General features: G+C 40.2%; 5 non-coding genes across 5 annotated transcripts; all 5 read right to left on the bottom strand.

The window, feature by feature from the left end:
* Positions 1–1079: 1079 nt before the first annotated feature.
* TRNAI-AAU (transfer RNA isoleucine (anticodon AAU)) lies at positions 1080–1153 on the bottom strand. Its single transcript has one exon. It is a non-coding gene; the product is annotated as a tRNA-Ile (tRNA).
* Positions 1154–3493: 2340 nt separating this feature from the next.
* TRNAI-AAU (transfer RNA isoleucine (anticodon AAU)) lies at positions 3494–3567 on the bottom strand. Its single transcript has one exon. It is a non-coding gene; the product is annotated as a tRNA-Ile (tRNA).
* A 715-nt stretch (positions 3568–4282) lies between these two features.
* On the bottom strand, positions 4283–4356 carry TRNAI-AAU (transfer RNA isoleucine (anticodon AAU)). Its single transcript has one exon. It is a non-coding gene; the product is annotated as a tRNA-Ile (tRNA).
* Positions 4357–6498: 2142 nt separating this feature from the next.
* TRNAI-AAU (transfer RNA isoleucine (anticodon AAU)) lies at positions 6499–6572 on the bottom strand. Its single transcript has one exon. It is a non-coding gene; the product is annotated as a tRNA-Ile (tRNA).
* Positions 6573–8714: 2142 nt separating this feature from the next.
* Positions 8715–8788, bottom strand: TRNAI-AAU (transfer RNA isoleucine (anticodon AAU)). Its single transcript has one exon. It is a non-coding gene; the product is annotated as a tRNA-Ile (tRNA).
* Between the last annotated feature and the right edge of the window lie 10164 nt (positions 8789–18952).

Raw genomic sequence — 18952 nt, 5'->3', positions numbered from 1 at the left:
GATTTTTCCATAGGAATCAATGTTAAAATGGACTGAGTCCATTTTAACATGGAATTCAATGGGAAAAAGGGGTCCTTTTCATACCCCTACTATCCAAGTGGGCATGGAGTTGGATATAAACCTGTGGCGAGCGTAGCGAGCCACCGAGCCCGAAGCGTGGCGAGCGTAGCGAGCCCCGCGAGGGGACACGGAATACCGTCCCCTCGCGGGGCTCGCTTCGCTCGCCACGCTTCGGGCTCGGTGGCTCGCTACGCTCGCCACAGGTTTATATCCAACTCCATGCCCACTTGGATAGTAGGGGTATGAAAAGGACCCCTTTTTCCATAGAAATCATTTTAACATTGATTCCTATGGAAAAATCGGGTCATCGCATCCGATGGTCGGATGCGATGCGATGCGATGCGATGCGATATCGCATCGCATCGCATCGGATTGTATGCCTTAACTTAAGGCATACAATCAAAAAATCGGGAGCCCGGATAACTCACAAGTACCCCCATTTTAAAGATTAAGTTATTTGCTTCAGATACATTGTTAGTTAAGAATTGTATATGGTTTTGTTTCTTTAAAAATTGAAGTTACAAATTGACTTTGTGCCCTACACTTCTTTCCCTGGATGTGTTGATACAGCATGGCAAAGATGATCAGTTTTGCACAGCTTCTCAAAATTGCTACATATGAACCAGTTCTTCTTTCATCCTACTACAAACCACCAACCTCACTATAAAATGAATTGTATTTTATTTGCATGAAACATTTACGCATGGGCCACGTAGTAGATCATATATTTATTGAACAGCATTTCTATTTTAAAGAAAAATCATAAAGCATAAAGTGCTTTGAAGTGTGGCATTGGTAATAGGGCTTTCATTTATTCCTACAGCCCAACGCAAAATAAAAATAGGGTGTAAAATACTATATATTTAAAGGATAATGGTAAAAGATCTACAATGTATTCAAGGCAGCTACAAGGGATAATCACTATAGCCAATACTGATGATGAAGCCTAGTTTCCAAGCACTGTACTACAAGTTTAAATCCATTGTTGTCAATGATGTTGGGTCATCAAGAAAAACAAATGGCCAGTGTGGGGATCGAACCCAAGACCTTGGCGTTATTAGCACCAAGCTCTAACCAACTGAGCTAACCGGCCACACTGTTTGAATGTGAAAATCCAAAATGACAAATAATCTTCAAATCATTATATGTATTATTTCTAAAAGGTGATTTTTGTTGACAATCATTTTTTCTCCCTTCATACTTTTGCAAAAACGATAAATGAGGTCCCATTTTAAAGATTAAGTTATTTGCTTCAGATACATTGTTAGTTAAGAATTGTATATGGTTTTGTTTCTTTAAAAATTGAAGTTGCAAATTGACTTTGTGCCCTACACTTCTTTCCCTGGATGTGTTGATACAGCATGGCAAAGAAGATCAGTTTTGCACAGCTTCTCGAAATGGCTACATATGAACCAGTTCTTCTTTCATCCTACTACAAACCACCAACCTCACTATAAAATGAATTGTATTTTATTTGCATGAAACATTTACGCATGGGCCACGTAGTAGATCATATATTGATTGAAAAGCATTTCTATTTTAAAGAAAAATCATAAAGCATAAAGTGCTTTGAAGTGTGGCATTGGTAATAGGGCTTTCATTTCTTCCTACAGTCCAAAGCAAAATAAAAATAGGGTGTAAAATACTATATATTTAAAGTATAATGGTAAAAGATCTACAATGTATTCAAGGCAGTTACTAGGATAATCACTATAGCCAATACTGATGATGAAGCCTAGTTTCCAAGCACTGTACTGCAAGTTTAAATCCATTGTTGTCAATGATGTTGGGTCATCAAGAAAAACAAATGGCCAGTGTGGGGATCGAACCCAAGACCTTGGCGTTATTAGCACGACGCTCTAACCAACTGAGCTAACCGGCCACACTCTTTGAATGCGAAAATCCAAAAAGACAAATAATCTTCATATCATTATGTGTATTATTTCTAAAAGGTGATTTTTGTTGACAATAAATCATTATATGTTTTATTTCTAAAAGGTGATTTTTGTTGACAATCATTTTTTCTCCCTTCATACTTTTGCAAAAACGATAAATGAGGTCCCATTTTAAAGATTAAGTTATTTGCTTCAGATACATTGTTAGTTAAGAATTGTATATGGTTTTGTTTCTTTAAAAATTGAAGTTACAAATTGACTTTGTGCCCTACACTTCTTTCCCTGGATGTGTTGATACAGCATGGCAAAGATGATCAGTTTTGCACAGCTTCTCAAAATTGCTACATATGAACCAGTTCTTCTTTCATCCTACTACAAACCACCAACCTCACTATAAAATGAATTGTATTTTATTTGCATGAAACATTTACGCATGGGCCACGTAGTAGATCATATATTTATTGAAAAGCATTTCTATTTTAAAGAAAAATCATAAAGCATAAAGTGCTTTGAAGTGTGGCATTGGTAATAGGGCTTTTATTTATTCCTACAGCCCAAAGCAAAATAAAAATAGGGTGTAAAATACTATATATTTAAAGGATAATGGTAAAAGATCTACAATGTATTCAAGGCAGCTACAAGGGATAATCACTATAGCCAATACTGATGATGAAGCCTAGTTTCCAAGCACTGTACTACAAGTTTAAATCCATTGTTGTCAATGATGTTGGGTCATCAAGAAAAACAAATGGCCAGTGTGGGGATCGAACCCAAGACCTTGGCGTTATTAGCACCACGCTCTTACAAACTGAGCTAACCGGCCACACTGTTTGAATGTGAAAATCCAAAATGACAAATAATCTTCAAATCATTATATGTATTATTTCTAAAAGGTGATTTTTGTTGACAATCATTTTTTCTCCCTTCATACTTTTGCAAAAACGATAAATGAGGTCCCATTTTAAAGATTAAGTTATTTGCTTCAGATACATTGTTAGTTAAGAATTGTATATGGTTTTGTTTCTTTAAAAATTGAAGTTGCAAATTGACTTTGTGCCCTACACTTCTTTCCCTGGATGTGTTGATACAGCATGGCAAAGAAGATCAGTTTTGCACAGCTTCTCGAAATGGCTACATATGAACCAGTTCTTCTTTCATCCTACTACAAACCACCAACCTCACTATAAAATGAATTGTATTTTATTTGCATGAAACATTTACGCATGGGCCACGTAGTAGATCATATATTGATTGAAAAGCATTTCTATTTGAAAGAAAAATCATAAAGCATAAAGTGCTTTGAAGTGTGGCATTGGTAATAGGGCTTTCATTTCTTCCTACAGTCCAAAGCAAAATAAAAATAGGGTGTAAAATACTATATATTTAAAGTATAATGGTAAAAGATCTACAATGTATTCAAGGCAGTTACTAGGATAATCACTATAGCCAATACTGATGATGAAGCCTAGTTTCCAAGCACTGTACTACAAGTTTAAATCCATTGTTGTCAATGATGTTGGGTCATCAAGAAAAACAAATGGCCAGTGTGGGGATCGAACCCAAGACCTTGGCGTTATTAGCACCACGCTCTAACCAACTGAGCTAACCGGCCACACTGTTTGAATGTGAAAATCCAAAATGACAAATAATCTTCAAATCATTATATGTATTATTTCTAAAAGGTGATTTTTGTTGACAATCATTTTTTCTCCCTTCATACTTTTGCAAAAACGATAAATGAGGTCCCATTTTAAAGATTAAGTTACTTGCTTCAGATAAATTGTTAGTTAAGAATTGTATATGGTTTTGTTTCTTTAAAAATTGAAGTTACAAATTGACTTTGTGCCCTACACTTCTTTCCCTGGATGTGTTGATACAGCATGGCAAAGAAGATCAGTTTTGCACAGCTTCTCGAAATGGCTACATATGAACCAGTTCTTCTTTCATCCTACTACAAACCACCAACCTCACTATAAAATGAATTGTATTTTATTTGCATGAAACATTTACGCATGGGCCACGTAGTAGATCATATATTGATTGAAAAGCATTTCTATTTGAAAGAAAAATCATAAAGCATAAAGTGCTTTGAAGTGTGGCATTGGTAATAGGGCTTTCATTTCTTCCTACAGTCCAAAGCAAAATAAAAATAGGGTGTAAAATACTATATATTTAAAGTATAATGGTAAAAGATCTACAATGTATTCAAGGCAGTTACTAGGATAATCACTATAGCCAATACTGATGATGAAGCCTAGTTTACAAGCACTGTACTACAAGTTTAAATCCATTGTTGTCAATGATGTTGGGTCATCAAGATAAACAAATGGCCAGTGTGGGGATCGAACCCAAGACCTTGGCGTTATTAGCACCACGCTCTAACCAACTGAGCTAACCGGCCACACTCTTTGAATGTGAAAATCCAAAAAGACAAATAATCTTCATATCATTATGTGTATTATTTCTAAAAGGTGATTTTTGTTGACAATAAATCATTATATGTATTATTTCTAAAAGGTGATTTTTGTTGACAATAATTTTTTCTCCCTTCATACTTTTGCAAAAACGATAAATGAGGTCCCATTTTGGTACTTGTGAGTTATCCGGGCGCCCGATTTTAAAATCGGGTCGGATCGGGACATCGCATCGCATCGCATGCGACCATCGGATGCGATGCGATGACCCGATTTTTCCATAGGAATCAATGTTAAAATGGACTGAGTCCATTTTAACATGGAATTCAATGGGAAAAAGGGGTCCTTTTCATACCCCTACTATCCAAGTGGGCATGGAGTTGGATATAAACCTGTGGCGAGCGTAGCGAGCCACCGAGCCCGAAGCGTGGCGAGCGTAGCGAGCCCCGCGAGGGGACACGGAATACCGTCCCCTCGCGGGGCTCGCTTCGCTCGCCACGCTTCGGGCTCGGTGGCTCGCTACGCTCGCCACAGGTTTGTATCCAACTCCATGCCCACTTGGATAGTAGGGGTATGAAAAGGACCCCTTTTTCCATAGGAATCATTTTAACATTGATTCCTATGGAAAAATCGGGTCATCGCATCCGATGGTCGGATGCGATGCGATGCGATGCGATATCGCATCGCATCGGATTGTATGCCTTAACTTAAGGCATACAATCAAAAAATCGGGAGCCCGGATAACTCACAAGTACCCCCATTTTAAAGATTAAGTTATTTGCTTCAGATACATTGTTAGTTAAGAATTGTATATGGTTTTGTTTCTTTAAAAATTGAAGTTACAAATTGACTTTGTGCCCTACACTTCTTTCCCCTGATGTGTTGATACAGCATGGCAAAGATGATCAGTTTTGCACAGCTTCTCAAAATTGCTACATATGAACCAGTTCTTCTTTCATCCTACTACAAACCACCAACCTCACTATAAAATGAATTGTATTTTATTTGCATGAAACATTTACGCATGGGCCACGTAGTAGATCATATATTTATTGAACAGCATTTCTATTTTAAAGAAAAATCATAAAGCATAAAGTGCTTTGAAGTGTGGCATTGGTAATAGGGCTTTCATTTATTCCTACAGCCCAAAGCAAAATAAAAATAGGGTGTAAAATACTATATATTTAAAGGATAATGGTAAAAGATCTACAATGTATTCAAGGCAGCTACAAGGGATAATCACTATAGCCAATACTGATGATGAAGCCTAGTTTCCAAGCACTGTACTACAAGTTTAAATCCATTGTTGTCAATGATGTTGGGTCATCAAGAAAAACAAATGGCCAGTGTGGGGATCGAACCCAAGACCTTGGCTTTATTAGCACCACGCTCTAACCAACTGAGCTAACCGGCCACACTGTTTGAATGTGAAAATCCAAAATGACAAATAATCTTCAAATCATTATATGTATTATTTCTAAAAGGTGATTTTTGTTGACAATCATTTTTTCTCCCTTCATACTTTTGCAAAAACGATAAATGAGGTCCCATTTTAAAGATTAAGTTATTTGCTTCAGATACATTGTTAGTTAAGAATTGTATATGGTTTTGTTTCTTTAAAAATTGAAGTTGCAAATTGACTTTGTGCCCTACACTTCTTTCCCTGGATGTGTTGATACAGCATGGCAAAGAAGATCAGTTTTGCACAGCTTCTCGAAATGGCTACATATGAACCAGTTCTTCTTTCATCCTACTACAAACCACCAACCTCACTATAAAATGAATTGTATTTTATTTGCATGAAACATTTACGCATGGGCCACGTAGTAGATCATATATTGATTGAAAAGCATTTCTATTTGAAAGAAAAATCATAAAGCATAAAGTGCTTTGAAGTGTGGCATTGGTAATAGGGCTTTCATTTCTTCCTACAGTCCAAAGCAAAATAAAAATAGGGTGTAAAATACTATATATTTAAAGTATAATGGTAAAAGATCTACAATGTATTCAAGGCAGTTACTAGGATAATCACTATAGCCAATACTGATGATGAAGCCTAGTTTACAAGCACTGTACTACAAGTTTAAATCCATTGTTGTCAATGATGTTGGGTCATCAAGATAAACAAATGGCCAGTGTGGGGATCGAACCCAAGACCTTGGCGTTATTAGCACCACGCTCTAACCAACTGAGCTAACCGGCCACACTCTTTGAATGCGAAAATCCAAAAAGACAAATAATCTTCATATCATTATGTGTATTATTTCTAAAAGGTGATTTTTGTTGACAATAAATCATTATATGTATTATTTCTAAAAGGTGATTTTTGTTGACAATAATTTTTTCTCCCTTCATACTTTTGCAAAAACGATAAATGAGGTCCCATTTTGGTACTTGTGAGTTATCCGGGCGCCCGATTTTAAAATCGGGTCGGATCGGGACATCGCATCGCATCGCATGCGACCATCGGATGCGATGCGATGACCCGATTTTTCCATAGGAATCAATGTTAAAATGGACTGAGTCCATTTTAACATGGAATTCAATGGGAAAAAGGGGTCCTTTTCATACCCCTACTATCCAAGTGGGCATGGAGTTGGATATAAACCTGTGGCGAGCGTAGCGAGCCACCGAGCCCGAAGCGTGGCGAGCGTAGCGAGCCCCGCGAGGGGACACGGAATACCGTCCCCTCGCGGGGCTCGCTTCGCTCGCCACGCTTCGGGCTCGGTGGCTCGCTACGCTCGCCACAGGTTTGTATCCAACTCCATGCCCACTTGGATAGTAGGGGTATGAAAAGGACCCCTTTTTCCATAGGAATCATTTTAACATTGATTCCTATGGAAAAATCGGGTCATCGCATCCGATGGTCGGATGCGATGCGATGCGATGCGATATCGCATCGCATCGGATTGTATGCCTTAACTTAAGGCATACAATCAAAAAATCGGGAGCCCGGATAACTCACAAGTACCCCCATTTTAAAGATTAAGTTATTTGCTTCAGATACATTGTTAGTTAAGAATTGTATATGGTTTTGTTTCTTTAAAAATTGAAGTTACAAATTGACTTTGTGCCCTACACTTCTTTCCCCTGATGTGTTGATACAGCATGGCAAAGATGATCAGTTTTGCACAGCTTCTCAAAATTGCTACATATGAACCAGTTCTTCTTTCATCCTACTACAAACCACCAACCTCACTATAAAATGAATTGTATTTTATTTGCATGAAACATTTACGCATGGGCCACATAGTAGATCATATATTTATTGAACAGCATTTCTATTTTAAAGAAAAATCATAAAGCATAAAGTGCTTTGAAGTGTGGCATTGGTAATAGGGCTTTCATTTATTCCTACAGCCCAAAGCAAAATAAAAATAGGGTGTAAAATACTATATATTTAAAGGATAATGGTAAAAGATCTACAATGTATTCAAGGCAGCTACAAGGGATAATCACTATAGCCAATACTGATGATGAAGCCTAGTTTCCAAGCACTGTACTACAAGTTTAAATCCATTGTTGTCAATGATGTTGGGTCATCAAGAAAAACAAATGGCCAGTGTGGGGATCGAACCCAAGACCTTGGCTTTATTAGCACCACGCTCTAACCAACTGAGCTAACCGGCCACACTGTTTGAATGTGAAAATCCAAAATGACAAATAATCTTCAAATCATTATATGTATTATTTCTAAAAGGTGATTTTTGTTGACAATCATTTTTTCTCCCTTCATACTTTTGCAAAAACGATAAATGAGGTCCCATTTTAAAGATTAAGTTATTTGCTTCAGATACATTGTTAGTTAAGAATTGTATATGGTTTTGTTTCTTTAAAAATTGAAGTTGCAAATTGACTTTGTGCCCTACACTTCTTTCCCTGGATGTGTTGATACAGCATGGCAAAGAAGATCAGTTTTGCACAGCTTCTCGAAATGGCTACATATGAACCAGTTCTTCTTTCATCCTACTACAAACCACCAACCTCACTATAAAATGAATTGTATTTTATTTGCATGAAACATTTACGCATGGGCCACGTAGTAGATCATATATTGATTGAAAAGCATTTCTATTTGAAAGAAAAATCATAAAGCATAAAGTGCTTTGAAGTGTGGCATTGGTAATAGGGCTTTCATTTCTTCCTACAGTCCAAAGCAAAATAAAAATAGGGTGTAAAATACTATATATTTAAAGTATAATGGTAAAAGATCTACAATGTATTCAAGGCAGTTACTAGGATAATCACTATAGCCAATACTGATGATGAAGCCTAGTTTCCAAGCACTGTACTACAAGTTTAAATCCATTGTTGTCAATGATGTTGGGTCATCAAGAAAAACAAATGGCCAGTGTGGGGATCGAACCCAAGACCTTGGCGTTATTAGCACCACGCTCTAACCAACTGAGCTAACCGGCCACACTGTTTGAATGTGAAAATCCAAAATGACAAATAATCTTCAAATCATTATATGTATTATTTCTGAAAGGTGATTTTTGTTGACAATCATTTTTTCTCCCTTCATACTTTTGCAAAAACGATAAATGAGGTCCCATTTTAAAGATTAAGTTACTTGCTTCAGATAAATTGTTAGTTAAGAATTGTATATGGTTTTGTTTCTTTAAAAATTGAAGTTACAAATTGACTTTGTGCCCTACACTTCTTTCCCTGGATGTGTTGATACAGCATGGCAAAGAAGATCAGTTTTGCACAGCTTCTCGAAATGGCTACATATGAACCAGTTCTTCTTTCATCCTACTACAAACCACCAACCTCACTATAAAATGAATTGTATTTTATTTGCATGAAACATTTACGCATGGGCCACGTAGTAGATCATATATTGATTGAAAAGCATTTCTATTTGAAAGAAAAATCATAAAGCATAAAGTGCTTTGAAGTGTGGCATTGGTAATAGGGCTTTCATTTCTTCCTACAGTCCAAAGCAAAATAAAAATAGGGTGTAAAATACTATATATTTAAAGTATAATGGTAAAAGATCTACAATGTATTCAAGGCAGTTACTAGGATAATCACTATAGCCAATACTGATGATGAAGCCTAGTTTCCAAGCACTGTACTACAAGTTTAAATCCATTGTTGTCAATGATGTTGGGTCATCAAGATAAACAAATGGCCAGTGTGGGGATCGAACCCAAGACCTTGCATTATTAGCACCACGCTCTAACCAACTGAGCTAACCGGCCACACTCTTTGAATGTGAAAATCCAAAAAGACAAATAATCTTCATATCATTATGTGTATTATTTCTAAAAGGTGATTTTTGTTGACAATAAATCATTATATGTATTATTTCTAAAAGGTGATTTTTGTTGACAATCATTTTTTCTCCCTTCATACTTTTGCAAAAACGATAAATGAGGTCCCATTTTGGTACTTGTGAGTTATCCGGGCGCCCGATTTTAAAATCGGGTCGGATCGGGACATCGCATCGCATCGCATGCGACCATCGGATGCGATGCGATGCGATGACCCGATTTTTCCATAGGAATCAATGTTAAAATGGACTGAGTCCATTTTAACATGGAATTCAATGGGAAAAAGGGGTCCTTTTCATACCCCTACTATCCAAGTGGGCATGGAGTTGGATATAAACCTGTGGCGAGCGTAGCGAGCCACCGAGCCCGAAGCGTGGCGAGCGTAGCGAGCCCCGCGAGGGGACACGGAATACCGTCCCCTCGCGGGGCTCGCTTTGCTCGCCACGCTTTGGGCTCGGTGGCTCGCTACGCTCGCCACAGGTTTATATCCAACTCCATGCCCACTTGGATAGTAGGGGTATGAAAAGGACCCCTTTTTCCATAGAAATCATTTTAACATTGATTCCTATGGAAAAATCGGGTCATCGCATCCGATGGTCGGATGCGATGCGATGCGATGCGATATCGCATCGCATCGGATTGTATGCCTTAACTTAAGGCATACAATCAAAAAATCGGGAGCCCGGATAACTCACAAGTACCCCCATTTTAACCCCTTCATGACAGAGCCAGTTTGTGCCTTCATGACAGAGCCCTTTTTTTCAAATCTGACATGTCTCACTTAAGTGGGGATAATTTTTTTTTGCTTTTACTTATCCCAGTGATTTTGAGATTGTTTTCTCGTGACACATTGTACTTCAAGTTAGTGGTAAATTTTGGTCGATACAGTCTGTGTTTTTTTGTGAAAAATACCAAAATATCGTGAAAAAATGGAAAATTTAGCAATATGCAAAATGTTAAATTTTCTGCTTGTGAGACAAATAATCATACCACTCAAAATAGTTAATAACTAACATAGACCATATGTCTACTTTATGTTGCCATCATTATTTCAACCCCCTTTTCATTTTTTTGGACACTAGGAGGCTTCAAATATGACTAGCAAATTCTCAAATTTTCAAGAAAATTTCAAACACTGATTTTTTTAGGGACCAGTTCAGTTCTGATGTGACTTTGAGGGACTTGTATGTGAGACACCCCCATAAATGATGCCATTTCAAAAACTGCACCCCTCACAGTATTCAAAACAGCATTTTGGAAGTTTGTTAACCCTTTAGGTGTTTCACAGGAATTAAAACAAAGTGTAGGTGAAATTTCAAAATTTCTTTTTTTTTTGCAGAGTTTCAATTTTAATACATTTTTCTAACAAATACAGTAGATTTTACTAGAAAAATGTGACTAAAAATTGATTCCCCCAATTCTTGTGTTTTCAAAAATATCCTATATGTGGCCCTAGTGTGCACGTTGACCAAACCACAGGCTTCATAATAGAAGGAGCACCTACTTGATTTTGGAGCCTCCTTTTTATGAGATTTTTTTTTAGGCACCATGTAGGTTTCTAGGCACCATAAGTGCTAAAAGTTAGGAACCTTCCCCACAAGTCACCCCATTTTGCAATCTACACCCCTCAGGGAATTCATCTAGGGGTATAGTGTACATTTCAAACCCCCAGGGGTTTCACCAATTTTGGTACAACTGGGATGTGAAAATGGAAAATTACATTTTTTTACACAAACATGCAGTTCTGGCTCAAAATTTTTCATTTTCACAAGGAATGAAGGAGACAAAGCACCCCAAAATCTGTGCCCCAATTTCTCCCGAGTACGGCAATGCCTCACATGTGACCAAAAAATACCAGTGGGGCGCATGGCAGGACTCAGAAGGGAAGGAGTGATTTTTGGATTTGGCAGCACAGATTTTGGTGGAATGAATGGTGGGTGCCATGTTGCATTAGCAAGACTCCCAAAGCACCAATACAGTGGAACCCCCCCACAAGTCACCCCATTTTGCAAAGTACACCCCTCAGGGAATTCATCTAGGGGTATAGTGTACATTTCAAACCCCCAGGGGTTTCACCAATTTTGGTACAACTGGGATGTGAAAATGGAAAATTACATTTTTTTACACAAACATGCAGTTCTGGCTCAAAATTTTTCATTTTCACAAGGAATGAAGGAGACAAAGCACCCCAAAATCTGTGCCCCAGTTTCTCCCGAGTACGGCAATGCCTCACATGTGACCAAAAAATACCAGTGGGGCGCATGGCAGGACTCAGAAGGGAAGGAGTGATTTTTGGATTTGGCAGCACAGATTTTGGTGGAATGAATGGTGGGTGCCATGTTGCATTAGCAAGACTCCCAAAGCACCAATACAGTGGAACCCCCCCACAAGTCACCCCATTTTGCAAAGTACACCCCTCAGGGAATTCATCTAGGGGTATAGTGTACATTTCAAACCCCCAGGGGTTTCACCAATTTTGGTACAACTGGGATGTGAAAATGGAAAATTACATTTTTTTACACAAACATGCAGTTCTGGCTCAAAATTTTTCATTTTCACAAGGAATGAAGGAGACAAAGCACCCCAAAATCTGTGCCCCAGTTTCTCCCGAGTACGGCAATGCCTCACATGTGACCAAAAAATACCAGTGGGGCGCATGGCAGGACTCAGAAGGGAAGGAGTGATTTTTGGATTTGGCAGCACAGATTTTGGTGGAATGAATGGTGGGTGCCATGTTGCATTAGCAAGACTCCCAAAGCACCAATACAGTGGAACCCCCCCACAAGTCACCCCATTTTGCAAAGTACACCCCTCAGGGAATTCATCTAGGGGTATAGTGTACATTTCAAACCCCCAGGGGTTTCACCAATTTTGGTACAACTGGGATGTGAAAATGGAAAATTACATTTTTTTACACAAACATGCAGTTCTGGCTCAAAATTTTTCATTTTCACAAGGAATGAAGGAGACAAAGCACCCCAAAATCTGTGCCCCAATTTCTCCCGAGTACGGCAATGCCTCACATGTGACCAAAAAATACCAGTGGGGCGCATGGCAGGACTCAGAAGGGAAGGAGTGATTTTTGGATTTGGCAGCACAGATTTTGGTGGAATGAATGGTGGGTGCCATGTTGCATTAGCAAGACTCCCAAAGCACCAATACAGTGGAACCCCCCCACAAGTCACCCCATTTTGCAAAGTACACCCCTCAGGGAATTCATCTAGGGGTATAGTGTACATTTCAAACCCCCAGGGGTTTCACCAATTTTGGTACAACTGGGATGTGAAAATGGAAAATTACATTTTTTTACACAAACATGCAGTTCTGGCTCAAAATTTTTCATTTTCACAAGGAATGAAGGAGACAAAGCACCCCAAAATCTGTGCCCCAGTTTCTCCCGAGTACGGCAATGCCTCACATGTGACCAAAAAATACCAGTGGGGCGCATGGCAGGACTCAGAAGGGAAGGAGTGATTTTTGGATTTGGCAGCACAGATTTTGGTGGAATGAATGGTGGGTGCCATGTTGCATTAGCAAGACTCCCAAAGCACCAATACAGTGGAACCCCCCCACAAGTCACCCCATTTTGCAAAGTACACCCCTCAGGGAATTCATCTAGGGGTATAGTGTACATTTCAAACCCCCAGGGGTTTCACCAATTTTGGTACAACTGGGATGTGAAAATGGAAAATTACATTTTTTTACACAAACATGCAGTTCTGGCTCAAAATTTTTCATTTTCACAAGGAATGAAGGAGACAAAGCACCCCAAAATCTGTGCCCCAATTTCTCCCGAGTACGGCAATGCCTCACATGTGACCAAAAAATACCAGTGGGGCGCATGGCAGGACTCAGAAGGGAAGGAGTGATTTTTGGATTTGGCAGCACAGATTTTGGTGGAATGAATGGTGGGTGCCATGTTGCATTAGCAAGACTCCCAAAGCACCAATACAGTGGAACCCCCCCACAAGTCACCCCATTTTGCAAAGTACACCCCTCAGGGAATTCATCTAGGGGTATAGTGTACATTTCAAACCCCCAGGGGTTTCACCAATTTTGATACAACTGGGATGTGAAAATGGAAAATTACATTTTTTTACACAAAAATGCAGTTCTGGCTCAAAATTTTTCATTTTCACAAGGAATGAAGGAGACAAAGCACCCCAAAATCTGTGCCCCAATTTCTCCCGAGTACGGCAATGCCTCACATGTGACCAAAAAATACCAGTTGGGCGCATGGCAGGACTCAGAAGGGAAGGAGTGATTTTTGGATTTGGCAGCACAGATTTTGGTGGAATGAATGGTGGGTGCCATGTTGCATTAGCAAGACTCCCAAAGCACCAATAGAGTGGAACCCCCCCACAAGTCACCCCATTTTGCAAAGTACACCCCTCAGGGAATTAATCTAGGGGTATAGTGTACATTTCAAACCCCCAGGGGTTTCACCAATTTTGATACAACCGGGCAGTGAAAATGAAAAATTACATTTTTTTACACAAAAATGCAGTTCTGGCTCAAAATTTTTCATTTTCACAAGGAATGAAGGAGACAAAGCACCCCAAAATCTGTGCCCCAATTTCTCCGGAGTACGGCAATGCCTCACATGTGACCAAAAAATACCAGTTGGGCGCATGGCAGGACTCAGAAGGGAAGGAGTGATTTTTGGATTTGGCAGCACAGATTTTGGTGGAATGAATGGTGGGTGCTATGTTGCATTACCAATACAGTGGAACCCCCCCACAAGTGACCCCATTTTGCAAACTACACCCCTTAGGGAATTCATCTAGGGGTATAGTGTACATTTCAAACCCCCAGGGGTTTCACCAATTTTGGTACAACTGGGCTGTGAAAATGAAAAATTACATTTTTTTACACAAAAATGCAGTTCTGGCTCAAAATTTTTCATTTTCACAAGGAATGAAGGAGACAAAGCACCCCAAAATCTGTGCCCCAATTTCTCCCGAGTACGGCAATGCCTCACATGTGACCAAAAAATACCAGTTGGGCGCATGGCAGGACTCAGAAGGGAAGGAGTGATTTTTAGATTTGGCAGCACAGATTTTGGTGGAATGAATGGTGGGTGCTATGTTGCATTACCAATACAGTGGAACCCCCCCACAAGTGACCCCATTTTGCAAACTACACCCCTCAGGGAATTCATCTAGGGGTATAGTGTACATTTCAAACCCCCAGGGGTTTCACCAATTTTGGTACAACTGGGCTGTGAAAATGAAAAATTACATTTTTTTACACAAAAATGCAGTTCTGGCTCAAAATTTTTCATTTTCACAAGGAATGAAGGAGACAAAGCACCCCAAAATCTGTGCCCCCATTTCTCCAGAGTACGGCAATGCCTCACATGTGACCAAAAAATACCAGTTGGGTGCATGGCAGGACTCAGAAGGGAAGGATTGATTTTTGGATTTTGCAGCTCAGATTCTGGTGGAATGAATGGTGGGTGCTATGTGGCATTAGCAAGACCCCCGATGCACGGTGAAATGATGAACCTAATAATCCATCGATGTGTGGTATATTTTGAAACACTCCTTTATACATAGGCCGGGTTTGTCGGGGCAAGTTTCACAGTGGAAAATAGTTTCCTTTCTTATTCCCTTTTTATAGCAAACTTTGCACCTTTTTTGTGTCCTGCCCTTTCTTGCAGTGGAGGGGATTTCGTTGGGAAAATGCTGCCCTGGTACAATACGGGGCCCAGTACTAGAAGTACTGGGGCCCTCTGCCTGCTGGTTCCCAAATATTAGGCCCTTTATGACTTCCTCTTGAAAGTGCATAAATGTCCCCCTCTGGCCGGTAGAACGGAATAGCACGTAAGCGTTATACAGTGCCATCTGGATGATATACACGGCCAGCTTCTTGTACCAGATATTTGTTTTCCGCAGGGCACTGTACGGCTTCAGTACCTGATCTGAAAGATCCACTCCGCCCATGTACTTATTGTAATCTAGGATACAATTTGGTTTTGAGGTGTGGGTACTGGTACCTCGTACAGGGATGGAGGTGGTACTGTCTCCATGAATTGTTGTCAGTATAAGGACATCCCTCTTGTCCTTATATTTGACCAACAACATATTTTCGGTGCATATTCCCCTGCTTTCACCCCTTCTCATTACTTGGGCAATGTGCGTTTTGGGGAGGCCTCTTTGGTTCTTGCGCACAGTACCGCAAGCTGCTGTACCTCTTGAACCAAGGGCCTTAAACAGGGGGATGCTGGTGTAAAAGTTATCCACATAGAGGTGATAACCCTTATCCAGGAAGGGGTGCATTAAATCCCAGACAATTTTGCCACTAACACCTACGAGGGAGGGGGGGCATTCTGGCGGTTCAATTCTTGAATCCTTCCCTTCATATACCCTAAACTTGTGGGTGTACCCTGTGGTGCTTTCACACAGCTTATACATTTTTATGCCATACCTTGCCCTCTTACTGGGAAGGTACTGGCGGAATTTAACCCTTCCTTTAAAATGTATAAGGGACTCGTCAATACAAATAAATTTTTCAGGGATGTATAGCTCTGCAAATTTGGCACTGAAATGATCAATGACCGGCCTGACTTTGAATAGCCGGTCAAAGGTGGGATCATCTCTGGGTGGGCACTGTGCATTATCGGTGTAATGTATAAATTTATGGATTGCCTCAAAACGAGTCCGAGTCATGGCCATACGGTAAAATGGGGTGCTGTACAGAACATCTGTACTCCAATATTGCCTAATTTGTGGCTTTTTTACTATGCCCATATGAAACACCAGACCCCAAAACGTCATCATCTCTACTGCATCTACAGGGGTCCACCTAGCAAATGATGACGTGGGGTTTTGAGCAATAAACTGCTGGGCATATAAATTAGTTTGGTCCACCATTAAATTTATAAAATCATCAGAGAAAAATAATTTGAAAAAGTCAATTTCTCTGAGACCTGTGGAATCAAATTGGATTCCTGGCATGGCCAAAAACTCAGGAACCTGGGGCTCAAAATTGTCTGGTGGTGGGGTCCATACGAGATCAATTATTGGGGGGGGGGGGTCTCAGCTGCTCTACGGGGGCGTCTTTGAGGGGGTCCCTCATCACCAGAGGAGGAAGAGGAGCTTAAGACGAATCCTTCAAATTCCCCGCTTGCCTCACTGGCTGTGTCAGAATCAGAGGCAAGCATGGCATATGCCTCCTCCACTGAATACATTCTTCTGGATGACTGGGATGACATTTGGGAGGACATTTGGGAGGACATTTGGGATGCCATTTTTATTTTTGTGTTACTGGTAGTGAAATGTTTCAACACGTGTATAGTGTAGGGGGGGGTACAAACTTTATTTCAACCCGGGGGGTATGTAGTGTGTTGTGTGTATGTAGTGCAGAACAAAAAAAATACTTTATACAAAAAAAAAAAAAAATGAAGGGGTTAAAAAAAAAAAAAATTGAAGGGGTTAAAAAAAAAAAAAAATGAAGGGGTTAAAAAAACAAAAAAAAAGGTCCTGCACCAAAAATTGAGCACAGATGTTGGTCAGTAACGTCTGTCACTGAACAGCGCTCAAAGGCAACAGGAATTTGATAAAAAAAAAAAAAAATAGATCAACCCTGTGCCGAAAAAGCTGATCAGTGATGTACGTCACTGATCAGCGCACAGTGGCCACAGGACACCCACAAAATCACAGTGTGTGTAAAAAAAAAATTAAAAAAGACCACACAGCACCCACAAAAAAAAAAAAAAGGTGATCAGTGATGCGACACTGATTACCAGTGAGGGGCAGCAGGTGCACAACCTTTGGTGCAACTGGCAGCAACTGACAGGTATATATAAAAAAAAAAAACCTCTGCACCCCCAAAAAGTTGCTGATCACCTCAGATATAGTGATCAGCACAAAAGGCGGGGGTAGCAGACACAAAATATACACTCTCTATCACTCTCTGTCACTATCTCTCTCTATCTCTCACTATCTATCACTATCTATCACTATCTATCACACTGCAGCAGCAGCACTGACAGTTATATGTATAAAAAAAAAACTGCACCCCCAAAAAGGGGGGGTAGCAGACACAAAATATACACTCTCTATCACTCTCTGTCACTATCTCTCTCTATCTCTCTATCTCTCACTATCTATCACTATCTATCACTATGACACTGCAGCAGCAGCACTGACAGTTATATATATAAAAAAAAAACCTGCACCCCCAAAAAAGGGGGGTAGCAGACACAAATCTCTCTATCTCTCACTATCTATTACTATCTATCACTATCTCTCACTATCTATCACTATCTATCACTATGACACTGCAGCAGCAGCGACAGTTATTTATATATAAAAAACCCCTGCACCCCCAAAAAGGGGGGGTAGCAGACACAAAATATAGCTCTCTCTGTCACTATCTCTCTATCTCTCTCTATCTCTCTCTCTCTATCTCTCTATCTCTCTATCACACTGCAGCAGCAGCAGGAAGTCTCAGGAAGTCAGATCCAGGAAGCGTCCAGCACGCTACAAGCAGTGAGCAGGTGATCAGGTAAGGTATTTGCAAGGATCAGGTAAGTATTAGCAAGGATCAGGTCGGTATTCACGGCAGACAGGCACGGTGACCGTTCTGCACGCTATTCCAGACCGGAATGGCGTCTGCAGCGCAGTCACCGTTAGTTTAAATGTCGCGCCTTGGCTGTGATTGGTCCGTGGGTCCCACGGACCAATCACAGCCTTGGGGGCAGGTGGGGTGAGGGTGGGGTGAGGTGTCATCGTCACCGATGACCCCTTCATGCCCCCTGACGCCCGGCGGTGATTGACACCTGTGTTACCAAGCGTCTGATTCGCTGGTAACACAGGAAAACGCTGTGAATGGCTGTTCACACTGAACAGCCAATCACAGCGATCGCCGACGGGGGGGGCGACATCGCAGCCCCCCCTGGGCATGCAGGGACATGTCTGCTGTCAGGGACAGCAGACATCGTCCCTCTGTCACTGCGTCTCGAGACGCAGTGACAGTTTAAAGTCATGACGTATATATACGTCATGTGTCGGGAAGTACTTCCCGGCCATGACGTATATATACGTCAAATGTCGTGAAGGGGTTAAAGATTAAGTTATTTGCTTCAGATACATTGTTAGTTAAGAATTGTATATGGTTTTGTTTCTTTAAAAATTGAAGTTACAAATTGACTTTGTGCCCTACACTTCTTTCCCTGGATGTGTTGATACAGCATGGCAAAGATGATCAGTTTTGCACAGCTTCTCAAAATTGCTACATATGAACCAGTTCTTCTTTCATCCTACTACAAACCACCAACCTCACTATAAAATGAATTGTA

This window comes from Crinia signifera, chromosome 2 (genome assembly GCF_055691185.1).
Source record: "Crinia signifera chromosome 2, ASM5569118v1, whole genome shotgun sequence".
Lineage (NCBI taxonomy): Eukaryota > Metazoa > Chordata > Amphibia > Anura > Myobatrachidae > Crinia > Crinia signifera.
The sequence above is the reverse complement of the archived record's forward strand: the minus strand, read 5'-3'. Positions and strand labels throughout refer to the sequence as shown.